The sequence below is a fragment of the Spermophilus citellus genome (genome assembly GCF_964194105.1).
Source record: "Spermophilus citellus genome assembly, chromosome: 18".
Taxonomy (NCBI): Eukaryota; Metazoa; Chordata; class Mammalia; order Rodentia; family Sciuridae; genus Spermophilus; species Spermophilus citellus.
The window spans coordinates 22,929,592-22,943,436 of NC_138200.1; the positions used below are offsets into that span (position 1 = coordinate 22,929,592).

The 13,845-nt window shown below is 36.2% G+C and overlaps 1 long non-coding RNA gene across 2 annotated transcripts in view; it reads left to right on the forward strand.

The window, feature by feature from the left end:
• Nucleotides 1-2,511, forward strand: part of LOC308637435 — a 150,524-nt gene extending 148,013 nt beyond the window's left edge. For both annotated transcript variants that reach the window (XR_014019594.1, XR_014019595.1), the window contains 2 exons: nt 1,595-1,740; nt 1,915-2,511. This is a non-coding gene — a long non-coding RNA (uncharacterized lncRNA). The remainder of the gene's footprint in view (nt 1-1,594; nt 1,741-1,914) is intronic.
• Nucleotides 2,512-13,845: the final 11,334 nt, after the last annotated feature.

Here is a 13,845-nt window from a genome sequence, read left to right on the forward strand (position 1 = left end):
GGACTTAAATCTGCTCTGATGTGGTTGTTTTGCTGGTTTTGTGCTGAATTTCCTGCTCAATTGGTCACTGAACTACACCTCAGGGTGACTCCTCCTTGTCAAACTGGGGCTGTGGTATCAAAAATACCAATTTGTCATTCTTGTTAACTGATAACATGGTGGGAATACAGAAATGAGGTCTCAGACCTCAACATGGAGTAGAGCCACCCATCAAATGCTGTTGGAAATTTGGTGGAGGAGAAGTGACCTGCATGTACTTTTGCACCACCCATGAGAGCACATCCTGCTGCTGGGAGCTTCAAGGAGGAGTCTCTTCCACACAGGCCTCTGGGCACGATGTGTCAGCCATGGGAAAAATGGCGTCTGTCACCGCTGGGGTAACGGGAGTCTGTGTTCCACTGACTGTGCTGTTTCTGTCTAACCCCGTTTGAGTCGCCTCTCCCTTACTAGCTTGCATATCCTGCCCGAGTGCATAAACCTATTATTCCTTTGCTATCTTTTCTTTCAAACCAGTCCAAACACCGGCAAATAAAGTGTGTGTCAGTTTGGAGCACAAACAACATTTGTTTCTCCTTGTCTTGGTGGTCTCACCTCGTGCAGTTTTGATAGCATCTGCAAAAGATAAAATTCATACTCAAGCATCTTTAGAGCTTCTCTCGCATTCTCTCTGATCTGGGGCTCCTTGCAGCTTAGGGAATTACACCCCACTGTTCACATTTTCAACCAGTTAAGCAGGAGTTTTCCTCTGAAAGCCTGGACCCAGTAAGTGACTGTGTATATTTAAAGATCTTAATTAAGGGGCTATCAATCAGAATGCCTGGCTTTGATGCTCTTGATTTTGACTCTTTAGTTCACAACATGTTTTGAAATATGACATTTGGATGCACGGCTCTCAAAGACTTTTACTTGTAAAAAATAAGTTGGGGGAGGTGGTGGAATTCATATTAGGGCAATAAACAGAGATGAATTCCAAACTTAATGACATGCAGACATTGGAGAAAACAGACCTCCCTTTTGATTAAAGCAGAAGGAGGAGGTAGGGAGTGAGGAAAAAGGGGAAGATTTTGGTTTCTCTGTTTGAGTATACTATTGGGAGAAAGGAAACATTCAAGGAGGTAAGGTATACTCCACACACCCTAAAAATAACTTGCTTTCATTAATTCAACTACCACATATGTACCTTTGAGAAATTGATTTGTAAAAAAATTTGGAAACCATAGAGTAGGGTTCCATTCATTTAACAAAAATTTGAGAAAAATACAGATTCCTGTTTAATTCCATTAGGCATTAGGTTGCATAATTTCTACAATTCCAAGGTAATGCAAAACAGCTCAGGCTGCAAATTTAGTTTTTACTAACCTAATTATCTAAAAATGAAATGAACTCACTTTTAAATGTGATGTTTACCTAGGGAAGTGTTATTAATTTTTGATTTAAGCCAGAAGTTTTGATAGTTCATTTCAGTTTGAGCTGGAGGTGCCTATTTACCTCCACAGTTTGTTCTTTTCTTTTCTTTTCTCTTTTGGTACTGGGGATTGGACCCAGAGCACTTAACCACTCACTGTATCCCCTCTTATTTTTTATTTTGACATAGGGTCTCACCAAGTTGCTGAGGTTGGCTTTGAACTTGTGATCCTCCTGCTTCAGACTCCTGAGTTGCTGGGATTACAGGCTTGCAGCACCATGCCTGGCTCACTCCTTTCTTTCTTGATCTTGAGACCTACAACATGCAAGACGGTGGTAGGTCCTTTTCTTTTTCCATCTCCCAGAGCACTGTTGACAAATAACAAGGCTTCTTTTTTTTTTTTTTATCTTATTTTACTAATGAATAATGCACGACTTGTTATCAGTCTCCTTGTTTTAAAGCACTTTTAATAAGCGAATCTGTTTAATTGATTCTACTTGATTCCACAGTCACTGAGCTGGAAATGGGACAAAAGGAGTGAATTCATGATAAACCCAACTGCATGGATGAATCTTTGAGATGTTCTGCTGAGCAAATGAAGACAGATAGGAAACAGTGTGTTCTGCCTCGGCCCAATGACATGAAGTTTGACAACAGCCAACACTGTGCTGTCAGAAGGACTGCTGGTTGCCTCAGGTGGGCATGAGGATATTGACTGCAAGGAGCACAGTTCGGCTTTCTGGGGTGATACCATGATGACAGTTGTGGTATAACACAATGGAACTAAGTGCCATCTGGGCACAGGAGGAGACTAACTAATCAGTGTTGCTTTAAATGGTGGGAAATCAAGAAGAGCTACTGTGAAATATGAGCTGGACTGTGCACCGAAGGGTAATTTAGATGGAGGAACAGCCTGGGTGTGTTCCATGATCAGACGTTTATCCCGTATTTACTGTGTCCCAAGCCCTGAGGATAGAGACACTAATAGAGAGGAGCAGCCACTGGTCAGAAGGAGTTTACCACCCAATGGAGAAGAACCAGCATGAAGGAAGCACCACTCTAATGTCACAGAATGAGCAAAGGAATGGAGGAATGGACATCCTCAGTGTTCAAAGGCAGAGAGTGATGGGGAGGGTTGTGACCAGGGGAGGGTGGGGTGGCCAAGTCTTGAAGGAGTTTATGTGCTGGACCTAGAGGACAAGACTCCATCTGAAAGCCAGGGAGGAGGGCAATTTCCTCACTGGGAGAAGATAGAGGAGTGACCTGCTCAGAACCTTATCTTAGAAAAATTATCTCAAAGTTTCCAACCTGGGCCATATGATTGGTTGCATCCACGTCCCCTGTCAGCAGGAGGTAGGGAGGATTGAACAGGAGGACCAGCCAGGAGACTGATACAGGAGGACAAATGGGTTACTTAGGCTGAGCGGTGTGGGTGTTCTATGTGTGGTGACTTGATAAACAAAATGTGATGTGGCCATTTGACAGAATACTATTTAACAACTATGTCATAAAAGGTGAATTTTTGATACATACTACGACATGGATGAACTTTGAAAACACCATGCGAATGAAAGGAGCCAGTTAAAAATGACCATTTATTGTACAATTCTGTTTACATGAAATGTTCAGTATTGGAAAATCTACAGACAGAATGCACAGTAGTGGCTGTCTAGGCTGGATGAGGGGAAGAAGAATGAGGTGGTGACTGCTAATGGGCACATAATTTCTTATTGGGATGATGTAAATGTTTTAAAATTTGATCACAGTGATGGTTGCCCAACTGTATTTTATAACGTAAATACATGAATGATATGGAATCTAAGTCATATCTCAATAAAGATATTTAAAAAGCAAACTGGATCTTTTTGTAGCACTTAAAATTATATTTCACAAAGAAAATCTGGATACTCAGCTTATCTTGAAGGAAGAGAGTCTTAATCTATTTTGTATTGTATCTCAGAATACTCAAGACTCAATACTTTATAAAGAATGGAGATTTATTTGGCTCATGGTTCTGAAGGCTGGGAATTCCAAAAGTATGGCCCTGGCAACTGGTGAGGGTCTTTGGACCGCATTTTCCTATGGTAGAAGCTGGAAGGAGTAAAGAGGGTGAAAGCGAGAGAGGGCTAATCTAGCCTTTATAATCAAATCCACTTTCTTGATACCTAACACACTTCTGTGATAATGACTAACCCATGCACAGCCATCATGACCTAATATTAGGGCCATCTCCCAACACTGTTGCCTGGGGAATTAATTTTCTGTGAACTTTGGGGGACACCTTCAAACCACAGTGGAATAAGGAAAAGGAGGGAGGGGACAAAGAGGGAGGCATCTAGCAACTCTGGCAACTGTACATGAAGACCCCTACTGGAATACCATCAGTGGAGCTGGGTGATGGCCTAATTCATGACAATCTCCTCCCCACACATCACGACTGGTCCTTGAGGTTGTTTGAACTTGTGATTCCCTAATTTAGGCAAGCATAGAAAACAAAATGTTCAAATCCACATTTTTGTCCTTCTATAGACACCTAGGACAGCTGCTTTGAACAAAACAAACACTATCCTTGAGCTTACAGACAAAGTAAAATAAAACCAGAATTGATGGAAGTTTATTTTTGTAAAAAAGTTCCTGACTTAGCTATTTGAACAGCTATTCTACATTCCAAGAACTGGAGCTATTTTCTTGCGGCTTACTGGTCTCTTCACGGCACCAGCCTGCCTATTTTAACCCTGACAAGGTACATCTGAGTGAGGATTTGGAATGCACAGAGGATTTGCTCCACCTTCTTCTCAGGAGGAAATAGAGATAAGGAAGTAGTTCTTAACTGCAGTTCGGTGAATACACAAGAACCCCATTATCAGCCCCCTACGGGTAGGGAATAAAAGGAAAGTGGCCTTAGCTAAGAAAAGAAGTCAGAGAAGATTGCTCACTAAGTCCTTCCTTCAACAGAACTTTCCTGAATCTCTACTATGTGCTAGTGGTGACTTTTAGACCCAATTTGGAGCCTAACCATGATATGTAGTAAGTTTGTCTTCCTGCTACCCAGGAGCACAAAAATCTCTCTCCTGCCCTCCTCCCTCCCTCCCTCCCTCCCTCCCTTCCTTCCTTCCTTCCTTCCTTCCTTCCTTCCTTCCTTCCTTCCTTCCTTCCTTCCCTCTTTCCCAAGTAGAACTAAATGAAATGTCATGTGAATTTATCTATTAATTTATTTATATTTTACTGTTATTTATTTTTCAATTGACAATACATATGTATGGAATAATGTTTAGATATATGGATACGTGGTAGGATGATGAAATCAAGCTAATTAACTGTCATCTCCATACTTATCACCTTGTTTCTGTAACAGAACATTCAAGATCTGCTCTCAGCAGCTTTTGAGTATACATACTATAATCGCCATATCATACAATAGATCTCCTGAATGTTTCCCTCCTGTCTAGATTAAATTTTTGTGTCCTTTGATTAACATCTATCCCAAATCCCTATCTCCTACCTTTCTCCACCCCACATCAGCCCTTGGTAATCACCATTCTACTCTCTGCTTCCAGTAGTTCCACTGTTTTTTTTGGATTCCACATATAACTGATTATTTCTGTGCCTGGCTTATATCCCTTAGCCTATGACCTCCAGGTTCAATCATGTTGTCACAAGTGACAGGATTTTCTTCTTTCATTTTTTAAGGTAAAAATAGTATTCCATGGTGTATACATCCACATTTTCATTATCTGTCCATTCGTTGATGAACACGTAGGTGGATTCCATACCTTGGCTCATATGAATAATGCTGCGATGAATATAACAATGCAGATATCTCCTGGACGCTACTTTCATTTTCTTTGGCGATACCTACAAGGGGAATTGTTGGATCATAAGGCAATTTTAATTGTAATTTTTAAGAGAAACTCCACAAAGGTTTTCATGATGTCAATACTAATTTATATTCCCACTAACAGTGTTTCCTTTACTCCACATCATCTACAACATTTGTTACCTCTTACAATTTTTCTACATTCTTATTGATGCATAACAGTTATATATAATTGTGGGATTTGTTGTTACATATCAGTTCATGCACACAATAGAACAATATAATTTGGCTAATTTGGCTTACCTCTTGCATTTTTGATAATAGTCATTTTAACAGATGATATCTCATTGTGGACTTAACTTGCGTTTCTCTGATGATAAGTGATGTTGACCACCTTTTCACATACTTGTTGGCCATGTATACCATGTCTGTTGAGAAATGACTTTTTGGGTTCTTTATCTATTTTTAAATCAAACTATTTGTTTCCTTGCTATTGATTTATTTGAACTTCTTTCATTTTATGGATATGAACCCATTATTGGACAGATGACTTGAAAATATTTTCTTGAGGGAAAGGAGAAATACTGGGGAATGATATTGGCCAAATTATACTGTTATATTATGTGCATTGTACCAAAGTGTAGCAACAAATCCTACCATTATGTACAACTATAATTCATCAATAAAAATATAAAAAAGAAAATATTTTCTCCTATTCTGTAGGATGTCTTTTCATTCTATAGATTATTTACTTTGCTGTGCACAAGCTTTTTATTTTGATGAATGTCGTTTGCTTGCTTTTGCTTTGGTTGTATTTACTTTTGGGATCAAACTCAAATAATCTTTGCTAAGACAGATGTCAAAGAACTTCTTCTCTATGTTTACATCTAGTAGTTTCATAGTTTAGATCTTACATGTGAGTCTTTCATTGATTCTGAATTGATCTTTAAAAAATTTTAAAAACAAATTTAACATTTTAAAAATTGTTATTATACACTGACTTAACATAATGGCTCCAATTCTATTCATTATTGCAAATGACAAATACTCTTCTTTTTAAATGTTGAATAGTATTCTACTGCATGAAAGACCTCCTTTTGTTTATCCATGCTTCTGTTGATGGACACTTATGTTGTTTTCACAGCTTGGTGACTGAATAGTGATGCAATAAACACAGGAGACAGACATCTTTTCACAGACTGATTTCAAATCTTTGGGATAAATACCCAGAAGGGAGATTGCTGAATCATATAGTAGTTCTCTTTTAAGTTTTTAAAGGAATTGCCTTACAGTTTTCTATAATGGTGGTACTAATTTATAGTCTCATAAATAGTGAATAAGGGGTCTCTTTCCTCTCTATCCTCACCAAAACTTGTTACAACTAATCTTTGTTTCTTGGTGGGGTGGGTACCAGGGATTGAACTCAGAGGCACTTGACCATTGAGCCACATCCCCATCCCTTTTTAAAATTTTTTATGTAGAGACAGGGTCTCACTGAGTTGTGGAGCACCTACCTCTCTTTTGCTGAGGATGGCTTTGAGCTCATGATCCTACTGCCTCAGCCTCCTGAGCTGCTGGGATTACAGGTGTGCACCACCACAACTCAGCTATAACTCATCTTTGATAATAGTCATTCTTAAAGATGTGAAATGATGATTTTTTGTTTCAATTTGCATTTCTGTAATGACTAGCAATGTTGATAATTTTTTTTCAAATATCTGTTAACTATTTATATGTCTTCTATTGAGAAATGTCTATTCAGGTCCCTTGTCTACTTTTAAATTGGATTATTTACTTTCTTGTTTTGAGTTGAGTTCCTTATATATTTTGAATATAACCCCGTTGTTGGATATGTAACCTAGAAGTATTTTCTCTCAATCTTAGTAAGTCTCTTTACACCATTGTTTCTTTGTTGTGCATAATCTTTTCAGTTTTATGCAATCCCATTTACCATTTACTTACTTTTGCCCACTTTGCCTATGCTCTTGGGATCAGATTAAAAAATAAATAAATCATTGGCATGTAGTTTTTTCTGTTAAATTTTCTTTTATAGTTGCATAATTTCAGGTCTTAAATATTTAATACATATTGAGTGGAGTTTTGTATATGGTGTGAGATAGGGTTCAATTTCATTCTTCTGCATGTAAATACTCAGTTTTCCCAACACCATTTGTTAAAGAGACTATCTCTTAATAGGGTTGAAGGGATTATCCTTTAATCTACTATCCTTGAAGAGACTATCCTTTTGAAAAGATTTTTGTCAAACTCTTTTTCTGCATCAAGTCAGATGATTGTATGGTTTTTGTTCCTCCTTCTGTTAATATGATGGATTACATGCATTAATTTGCATATGTTGAACCATCCATGCATTGCAGGGATAAATTCTACTTGCTCATAGTGGATGACCCTTTTATTGTGTTGTTGAATTTGGTTACTAGTGTTTTGTTGAGGATTTTTGCATCTTTGTTCAATAATATTAGCTTATAATTTTCTTCTTATGTCCTTGTTTGGATTTGGTTTCAAGGTTATGCTGATCTTATAAATAGAGTTTGGAAGTATTCCTTTTCAATTTTTGGGGAGAAGTTTGAGATATTAGTTTTTTATGTTTGGTAAAATTCAAACATGAAGTTATCAGATCCTGGGCTTTTCTTTGATGGGTGACCTTATTACAAACTCCTTATTCATTGGTTTGTTCAGATTTTCTATTTCTTCATGATTCTATTTTGGTAGATTGTCTGTGCCTAAGAATCTGTTTCTTCTAGGTTATTCAATTTGTTGGCATATTTCAAAGTAGTCTCCTATGATGTTTTGTATTCCTTTGGTATCAGTTGTAATATCTTTCATTATTGATTTTATTTGGGCCTTCTATTTTTCTTAGTCAAGGTAAAGGTTTATCAGTTTTGTTTGTCTTATCATAAGGCCAACTCTTAGTTTTATTTCTCTTTTGTATTTTTTTTAGTCTCTATATCATGTTTTTCCTGTGATTTTTATTAAGTTCTTCCAACTGCTAACTTTGGGCTTAGTATTTTCTTCTACTACCTTAAAGAGTAATGTTAAGTTGTTTATATGAAATTATGAATTCTTTTCTGGCATAGGCATTTATTGCTATAAATATTTCTCTTAGAACTGCTTTTTCTATATTCAATAAATTTTGGCATGTTTTGTTTCCATTTTCATGTATCTGAAGATATTTTCTAATTTCCCTTTTTATTTGTTCATTGACCCCGTTGACTGTTCAGGAGCATGTGGTTTAGTTTTCAACTATTTATGAATTTTCCAAAATTTCACTTGTTATTGATTTCTGGTTCCATACCACAATGATTAGAAAAGATACTTGGTATGACTTCAGTTCTCTTTTAAACTTTCTAAGGCTTGTTTCATGCACCAACAGGTAGTCTGTCCTGGAGAATGTTCTGTGTGTCCTTGAGAAGAACATGTATTCTGTTGCTTTTGGATGGAATGGTCTCTGTATATCTATTAAATGCATTTGGTTTAAAGTGTGGTTCAAATCCAGTGTTTCCTCTTTAATTATGTATCTGGGTAATCTGTCCATTGTTGAAAGTGGGGTATTGAACTCCCTTACATTATTATATTGCTCTCTTGCGCTCTTTCTCAAGATTTTTCAATATTCGTTTTACATATTTAGGTGCACATGTATTTGCAATTTTTGTATCTTCTTGATGAATTGACCCCTTTATCATTTATACACTGTCCTTACCTCTTTTAAAAGTGTTTGACTTAAAATTGATTTTGTGTGATTTCCATGTACCATCTCTGATGGCCTTTGGTTTCCATTTATGTAGAATACCTTTTTTTAAATCCCTTCTCTTTAGTCTATATATGTCCTTAAAAGTGAGGTGAATCTCTAAAAGGCAATACAGACTTAGGTCTCATTTTTTATCCACTCAGATATCCTGTCTTCTTAATGAAGAACTAATCAATTTACATTTAAGGTAATTATCAATAGGCAAGGACTTATTGCTGCCATTTTGTCAATTGTTGGTTGTTTTGTAGATGCTTTGTTTATTTCTTCCTTTATTGGGTCTTCCACTGTGGTTTGATGGTTTATGTAGTTGTATGCTTTAAATCATTTCTATTTTTGTTTTGTGCATCTGCTAAAGATTTTTGCCTTGTGATTACTGTGAGACTTATATGGAACATCCTTTACTTACTTTATTTCAGGCTTAAAAACTTAACTTTGCTTGCACACAACTCAACACTTACTTTCCCCTACGTTTTAAATTTCTGATGTTGGAAGTTGCATTAATTTTTAATGTATATCCCTTGACAATTATTTTAGCTGTAGTTATTAATAGTTTTGTCTTTCAACCACTGTAAGGATAAGGGAGCTTTACACACCATCATGACAGTCGTAGCATTTTCTGAGTATGAGTCAGTTTTACTTATTCTTTATTAAGTTTTATGCCTTCCTGTGTATTATGTTATTAATTAGCAGGGTTCAGCTTAAAGAACTCCCTTTAGCAATTCCTGGGAGGCAAGTCAACTCCCTTAGCACTTGTTTGTTGGGGAAGTTTTTATTTCTCCTTCATTTCTGAAGGGCAGCTTTGCTATGCAAAGTATTCTTCATTGACAGTTTTTTCCTTCAGCCCTTTGAATGTATCATCCCACCTTCTCCCGACCTGCAGAATTTCTGCTTAGAAATCCACTGACGGTCACATTGGCACCCTTTGTTTCTGATGTATTTCTTATCTCTTGCTGCTTTGAGAATTTTTTTCTTTTTCTATGATTTTTGGTAGTTTGATTATTATGTGTCTTGGTGAACCCCTCTTTTGGTTGATTTTACTGGAGTCTTCTGCACTTTCTATACTTGGATTTTAGAATGTATCCCCAGATTTTAGCCATGACTTTTAAAAATACCTTTTCCAGGGCTGGGGATGTGGCTCAAGTGGTAGCGCGCTCGCCTGGCATGTGTGCGGCCCGGGTTCGATCCTCAGCACCACATACCAACAAAGATGTTGTGTCCGCTGAGAACTAAAAAATAAATATTAAAAAAAATTCTCTCTCTCTCTCTCTCTCCCCTCTCACTCTCTCTTTAAAAAAAAAAAAATACCTTTTCCAGTCTTTTTTTTTTCCCCTTCCCTTCTCCTTCCTATTATGCAAATGTTTGATCTCTCGATAGTGTCTCATAATTCCTATAGGTTTTTGTTGGTGTTTGCCTGTTTTAACATGTTGATACATCAGCCTGCTGTCTTTGGGGCTTCAAAGTTTCTGATGCCTTTGGCCTTCAGCAGTTGGATTATAATGTGTCTTGATGAGAGTCACTTTTGAGTTCATTTTATTTGGAGTTTGTTGAGATTATTTGGAAGTTGTAAGACTTCAATGGGCTCCAGAGTTCCAAAATTGTTGCTTCAGACAGATTCTGTCAATGCAATTGCTGTCCAAGTGGGAAGACGTATTTCTGGTGCTTTCTACTTTAGCATTTCTAGAATTCTTCTATATGGTTCTTTTTGTATGCTACAGAATTTTACATACCAGAATTTTGTTGAGGTTTTTGCATCTCTATTCATAAGAAATTTCAGTTTATAGTTTTCTTGTTATGTCTTTGTCTAGTTTTTGTACAAGAGTATAATACTGTCTTCACAGAAAAAATTCAGAAGTGTTCCTGATCCTTCTCCCTTTTGGGGAGAGTTTGTGAAAAATTGGTATTAATTTTTTTTAATCTTTGACAGAAATCACCTCTAAATCTACTGGGTCCTGTGCTTTATTTGGTGGCAAGTTTATATATTTATTTATTACCTGAATATCTTGGCTTGTTAGAGGCATCCTAGATTTTCTATTCTCTCTCAAGTCAATTTTGGTAGTTTGAGTATTTCTAAAAAATTGTCAATTTCATACAAGTTACCTAATTCATTTGCATATAGCTGTTTTAGGTATGTCTTAATTTCTCCTTCCTGTTGAAGGATAATTTTGGTGGATATAGAATTCTCAACTGGAAGGTTTTCTTCCCCCCTTACTTTGAACCTGTTGTCTTGTGGCCTTCTGATGAAAAATCAGCTGTCAATTATATTGAGAATCCTTTGTACAACATGAGTCACTTTTCTTTTGCTATTTTCAAAATTTTTTCTTTATCTTTGTCTTTTGACAAGTGCCTTATGATGTGCTTAGGATCTGATCTATCTGAGTTGATTCTATTTGGAGTTCATTGAGCTTCTCATATGTATACCTTAATGTTTTCTATCAAATTTAGGATGATGTTGTTCATATTTTTCAGTTATCTCTTCTGTCCCTTTATCTCTTTCCACTCTGAGATTCCCATTATGCATAAGATGGTATTCCTGTTAGTATCTATCCCTCAGGGCTCTTTGGCTGTTGTACTTCATTTTCCCCCCTTTCTTTTCCTCAGATTAGGTAATCTCTATTGAAGGCTGATTTTTCTTTAGCATTCTAAATTCTGTCTTACATATCAGTTGTACTTTTTTCTTAAATAGCTCTAAATTATATCTTTGTTATTTATGCACATATATGTATATCATGAATAAATAAGTTAACAATAATAAAGGAAGAAATAGATTTCTGTTAAGTAGCAAAAATCCTACCTAACAGATAATTTAAAAATTAATTTTATGTTTCTGCTTAACACATAAATTTGTATATACTTATGAAGTATAATGTGACGCCTTCATTTTTGTGTACATTGGATAATAATCAACTCAGGGTAATTAACATATTGTTTTAAACTTTTGTCATTTCTTTAGGGTAAATACATTCAAAATCTTTTCTTTAACTGTTTTGAGATGTACACAGCATTACTGTTAACTATATTCACCCTACTATGCCATAAAACACTAGAGCCTATTCTTCCTATCTAACTGTACCATTGTACCCATTGACCAACCTTTCCCCATTTCCTTTCCCTCTACTCTCCCAAGTCTCTGGTAATCACTCTCCTACTTTCAACTCCTACAGCATTAACTCCTTTAGATTTCACATATGAGTGAGCTCATGCAGTATTTGTCTTTCTGTTCCTGAATGACTTTAGAAAACAATGACCTCCAGGTCCATCTATGTTGTTGCAAATTATAAGATTCCACGCTTTTTATAACTGAATAATATTCCATTGTTCATCTACACCACACTTTCTTTATTCCTTCATCCACTGATGGTCATTTAGGTTGATTCCATATTCTGGCTACTATGACTAAAGCTGCAATAAACATGGGAGTGCAGGTGTCTCTTTAGCATGTTGGTTTTATTTCATCTGGTATACATCCAGGAGTGGGAATGCTCGACCACATAGTAGTAATTTTTAGCTTTTGTTTTTTTTAAAGAACCTCCATGATGTTTTCCATAATGGCTATAGTAATTTGCCTTCCTACATGTGAGTTCCCTTCCCTCTGCATTTTTGCCAGTACTTGTTATTTTTTGTCTTTGTGTACAAAGACAAAATATTATTTGTCTTTGTACACAAAATATTATAAATATTATATTAAATATTATATTTCTATCATTTCTATCTCCTTATTAATATTATCTACTTTTAAGACATCATTCTCAGACTTTCCTTTGTGTTTAAACATAGTTTTATTTAACTACTCTGAATATTTAACATAGCTGACTTAAAATATTTGTCTTAAGTCCTATATCTAGGCTTCCTCAGGGATAGTTTCTTTTGATTACTTTTTTTTCTGTATAATGGCCAATTTTCTTACTTCTTTGTATGTATTATAATTTTTTCCTTGAATACTGAGTAATATGATATATACTATGTATATTATATTATAAAATATATATGTATTATATATTTTATACATACTATGTATATATAATCTGTATACATATATAATACATGTATATGTATTATATGTATTATATATTCTATGAATATATGAATACTATAATAATACAATATATCTTATATTTTGTAAATAAGATTCTCTACTTTCCAAGATTTGTTGTTGTTGCTGTTTGTTGAAGTTGTTTTTTTTAGTGAATTTTTCTGACTGAAATCTGTAGGGTCTGTATTCTCACTGTGTGTGGCTATTGAAGTCTCTGCCCACTTAGCTTTGTGATCCAAAAATGATCCTTAAACTTCTGAGACCAGTAAAACTTCCAGTCTGTGCCAAGGAACTCTGTGTGTGTTGGTGTATGTCCTCAGCACTCAGCCAGGCAAATGGCAAGTGTTCCTTCACTTCCTGCTTCTGCAAAGCCTCATGATTGGCTAGAAGTAAGAGTTAGCCCCTCTCAAGTCCTTCTTGAGAACATGCATGTGTGTTTTTCAGGAATATGTCAGAGCTTTTCCAATCCCCTAGGACCATCTTACTCCCGTCTTCTAACGTGCTGTTTTAAGCTTTATGATTAATCTGTCTTTTGCCCTAATTCTTATCCATCGCTTCAGAGAGCTGCAAAACACTTGTCTCTAAATTGTTTTCAACAAATATCCCCAGGGGGTAAGTCTTTTCGCACTGAGCAAGCTTCAAGTCAGGTCAAATGCAGATAGCTACACAAGTGTGTGAACCTTCACACAGGTCAAATATTGACCACATGAGGGAATGAGGCTTTGAAAGAGTTCCAGTTCTCTTTTTCTTCCAACTGCCAGGCTGCACTGGGTACTTGGGCTATGATTTTTTTTTCCAGGTTACCACTGAGCTGGAGAGTAGGGCAT